General features: G+C 50.0%; 1 pseudogene; it reads right to left on the reverse strand.

Annotated features, from left to right (window-relative positions):
- The window catches only part of LOC139053718 (large subunit ribosomal RNA), a 9,172-nt pseudogene that overhangs the window by 2,768 nt on the left and 1,404 nt on the right, over positions 1-5,000 (reverse strand).

A 5,000-nucleotide genomic window follows, 5' to 3' on the forward strand; every position in this document is an offset into this window, starting at 1 on the left:
AGGAGTTCGAGGAGTTTCATTGCCTTTTCAGAATGAACTATAGGATTTTTATTGATGAAAATACTGAGACCTAGATACTTAATTGGTTCATCTCTGCCTTTCGGCTTAATACTCTGTCCCAAGATAGACAGCGGAGGAATATTGTAGTTAAAGCCCTTACTAATGTGGTCAGGCCGCCAACCAAAGTACTGCGACTTTAAAGGATTAATGTGGAGATCAACATTACTGAGAAATGAAACTGTTTCGTCTATGAGACGTTGGAGTCCTTCACAAGTGTCAGACATCAAAAGGAGGTCATCTGCGAAAGCCATTGCAGACATAGAGCTTTCATGCAACGGAACACCTACACCTAAGTCATTTAAGCGGTAGATTAAAGGATCAATGATACAATTGAACAGGAAAGGAGAAAGAGGGTCGCCCTGCTTAATACCTCTTCTCAGTGGCACACGGACATTATCTGAAATACCCCCACAAGTGTAAGTGGTGGTACAGTTAACATATAAGTGTTTAACTATGTTGAGGATACGTGGAGGAACTTTACGAGCCTCTAGGGCACTGAAAATTGCTGAATGAGATACCGAATCGAAAGCCTTGCGCAAGTCAAGACTTACTGAGAAAAAGGGTTTACGTTTTAGTTTGAGTAACCTCATTATACCTTGCAAAACGAGCAAGTTGGAAGATGTACTGCAATCTTCGGCAAAGCCGGACTGATATTTATGGAAATGGTTAGTGGCACTGAGCCGACATAGCAAGAGCTTAGAGAATAGCCTAAAAAGAACAGGGGAAACAGAGATTGGCCTAAAATCGCCTGCACCACCCGGATTGGATTTCTTAGGGATAAATACTGTTCTACTTTGTTTCATTTCCAGTGGAACAAGACCAAAAGCTAGCCAGTTATTAAAAATGTGGCATAAGATGCTAGGAGGTATTTTCAAAAGTTCAGAGATTGGGACATTATCAGGCCCTGGAGAGGACTTTGAAGAAAGTAGTCTTATAGCGATAGCAACTTCTCCCTCCGTGAACAGAGATTCATCAACCTCAAGAGCGATTGACGATTCAAGTGGGGAAGAAAGCGGTGTAGAATATGTGTTGAAAATTGGATCAAATTCTTTATGCAAGTCTGCCAGAGAACATGCAGCAGAGGAATCGCCTATCAAAAGGTGATCAGCCAGAACTTTAGGACCTAAATGGTAAAGCCTCTGGTGTTCAATGTACCGTAATCGCTTACGTTTACTTCTGTTTTGTGAGTGTGGAGTGTTAGGAGTGTGAGAACTGTTCTTATTTTTACTATTCGTTTTCTGTTTAACTCCAAAAGCTTTATAGATGACGCGGAGGTCATCCATGGAAATAGGACCTGCTATTAGACGTGAGACGATAGCCTCATCTATTATTCCAACCTCGCAGAGTGCGAGGCGCACTTCAGAAGCTGAGAGTTCAATAGGAGGGGGAGTTACCTCGCCTGAGAAGGACGGAAGAGCAGGGGGTGGGACCACAGTTTCAGATTTCAAAAGCTCAAGTATGTCTTGATAACGACTCGTACGCCGAACCTGTGAAATTGAGGAAACAGTTCGGCTACTGAATACCTCGTGGAGTGCTTCATTAATCCTTTTATGAATACCTATTTTTATTTCACGTTTTGCCAAAGCTATGAGCTCAGAGTCGGACCATCGACAATGAGAGTAAGACGGACCATCAAGATGATGGACTTCCCCTAGGCCAGTGTGAGTGGCCTTAAGCCTGGAAAGAATTTCTGAGTACCTGGATTGTTTGCGTATCTTCTCGATACTTTCCCTAGATCGGTGCGGAAACTTTGTTGCTAGGACATCTATCATGGAATAAACTTCACCCAATCCCAACTCGGCATAAGCCAATGTTTCTAATTCAGAAGGGGTCCATTGACCACTAGTTAAGTTGACATACCGACTCGTCGAAAGACCAGACGAGGGCAACACCGTTTGGGTGTCCACAGCGCTAGAGGCAGGAACCGAGTCCTGCACAGAGACGTCAGGACGACGCTCATGAGTACTGCAAGTTAAGTCATCAAGGCTTTCGCCCTCGCCACGAGCCGTTAGAGAAGACGGGATGCCAACTGATATTGGACTATTATTCACTTGAGGTGGGTCAGAAACGTTGACCACCTCTTGTGAGGAAAGTTCAGCAGTTTGAGACTGCAAACGTGTAAGGGTAGCTCGTTTGCATTTTGAAACATGCGAGGACATATTTTTACTGGATGGTAGTTTCTTAAGAAGGCAATAAGAACATTGCCATAGTAACCGGACATCATGCAAGGAATAATGTGTTTCAAGCTTGATTCGTGAAGTCAAGCGAGAATTGCAAATATGACATATGTATGCGTCAATACTATAAGACACTGTATGTTCCATTTGGAAGTTGAAGCCACCGAGGGAACCCCAGTACGTCACCCGGGGCGAAAAAAAAAAAAAAAAAAAAAAGATATGCAACACAAGCCGAGGCACACAGTACGAGACAATTTCAAAGCCTATTATGTGGATGGTGGTATGTAAAGTTGGTGGAGTAGGAAACCTAGCTCAAAAGTGGAGACTATCAGCCCCCCAAGCTGCTTTGTTATAAAAACAGGCGCAGCAACCTTAAACCTAACCCTGTTTCGCTACTGCTGGTACAGGAAACCGAAGCTAATACTGCTTTACTGAATCAGACGGTGCAGCAAACCGTAAAAATTATGCAGTCGTAATTTCAGACATCTTAAAGCGTGGCACAAGATCAAGCTGGATCCAGAGAAGATCCTGCTAGGAGCGAGCTCCCCTTCCTTGGCAAGCCAAGGGCGTGCTTTTGGGCGGGAGGCACGAACCCGCTTCAGGAGACGAACTCCCCTTCCTTGGCAAGCCAAGGGCGTGCTTTTGGGCGGGAGGCACGGACCCGCTTCAGGAGACGAACTCCCCTTCCTTGGCGAACCAAGGGCGTGCTTTTGGGCGGGGGGCACGATCCCGCTTCAGGAGACGAACTCCCCTTCCTTGGCGAACCAAGGGCGTGCTTTTGGGCGGGGGGCACGATCCCGCTTCAGGAGACGAACTCCTCTTCCTTGGCAAGCCAAGGGCGTGCTTTTACCGGAGAAGCACGAACCGTTCTCTGGACCACAGACCTGTCCTGCTTCGCTGTTCAGCCGGTGCAGTTAACCAAGAGCCCTGTACTGCTTCGCTTTGATCAGCTGGTGCAGTTTACCATAAGCTGAGGCTGCTTTGCTGAATCAGCAGGTGCAGTAACCTCTAACCTAACCCTGTTTTGCGACTGCTGGTACAGGTAACCGAAGCTAAGCTGCTTTTACTGAATCAGACGGCGCAGCTGACCGTAAGCTAGCAAACGAGTGGTAGACTTTAGGGGAGTAGAGTGTAAAGGTTCCTGAGATTTGTTAAACGAAGCACATGGCTTCAACACAATGCGGTCTATGCCGCAGGCGACCAGAGGCCGCTAAAGACAATGCAGGGAGGAGTCCGTGTTGCTCCCGCGGGTGGAGGGTCTCTAAGGCTGGTAGCCTAAGGCCCTTTGTGCATAGAGGATCAACAAGTTACACCCGCGCGGCCATCTTGGGCCAATGAGACGCTACTTAGTTCACCAAGCTGACGCTTGGCTATCCAGGGGGCACCACGAGGAGGTGAGCGTCTCTGAAGCAGCCGAAAACTGAACCTGTGCTGCTTCGCCCCCCCACAAGAGAGTCATAGTTACTCCCGCCGTTTACCCGCGCTTTTTTGAATTTCTTCACGTTGACATTCAGAGCACTGGGCAGAAATCACATTGCGTCAGCACCGTCAACGGCCCTCGCAATGCTTTGTTTTAATTAGACAGTCGGATTCCCCCGGTCCGTGCCAGTTCTGAGTTGGCTGTTTTCTGCCGGCCGAAGCAAGAACCTCAGGCGCGAAGCCCACGGAAAATGCACAGCTGTGGCTTTCCACAGGAAGGTCCCGACGCTGGTCCGGGCTCGGCCGCACCGCTTTTTACGGCGGCGAGCCTCGCCCAGTCCCGGTGCAGTGCCGTTCCTGCTTCTGGACCCCAGCCCGACCGGCTCAGCCCTCAGAGCCAATCCTTTTCCCAAGGTTACGGATCCGTTTTGCCGACTTCCCTTACCTACATTGGTCTATCGACTAGAGGCTGTTCACCTTGGAGACCTGCTGCGGATGTGGGTACGGTCCGGCACGAAAATCACACTCCCTCACTCGGATTTTCAAGGGCCGACAGGAGCGCACCGGACAGCGCAAGAGCCGCACTGCTCTACGGAGCCACCGTCCCTATCTCGGGGTGAACCCATTCCAGGGACTCGATCTCCTTACAGAGAAAAGAAAACTCTTCCCGGGGCTCCCATCGGCGTCTCCGAGCTGGTTTGCATTGCCGCACTGGGTCCCGAAGGACCGATCTCCGTAGCCGGGTTCGGGACTGTTAACCCGATTCCCTTTTGGTTGCAGCGGGGCGTCTCCGATTCACAGACTGAGCTGCACAAACGCGCCCGCTTCTGAAAGGATTTCTCCTTTCCCTAAGGACCGACTGACCCATGTTCAACTGCTGTTCACATGGAACCCTTCTCCACTTCAGTCCTCAAGGTTCTCACTTGAGTATTTGCTACTACCACCAAGATCTGCACCAGCGGCGGCTCCAGGCGGGCTCACGCCCGACACCTTCAACGCCCACCGCTGCGGCCCTCCTACTCGTCGCGGCTTAGCACCCCCACATTTCGTGCTTTTCTGCCGGCGACGGCCGGGGATAGGCGCGACGCTAGAGCGCCATCCATTTTCGGGGCTAGTTGCTTCGGCAGGTGAGTTGTTACACACTCCTTAGCGGATTCCGACTTCCATGGCCACCGTCCTGCTGTCTTAAGCAACCAACACCCTTCATGGGTTCTCATGAGCGTCCCGACTCGGGCGCCTTACCCCGGCGTTTGGTTCATCCCACAGCGCCAGTTCTGCTTACCAAAAGTGGCCCACTTGGCACTCTCATCGCAGCGGGAGGCCTCAACCCAGAAGGCCTCCCGT

This window comes from Dermacentor albipictus, unplaced genomic scaffold (assembly GCF_038994185.2).
Source record: "Dermacentor albipictus isolate Rhodes 1998 colony unplaced genomic scaffold, USDA_Dalb.pri_finalv2 scaffold_168, whole genome shotgun sequence".
NCBI lineage: Eukaryota > Metazoa > Arthropoda > Arachnida > Ixodida > Ixodidae > Dermacentor > Dermacentor albipictus.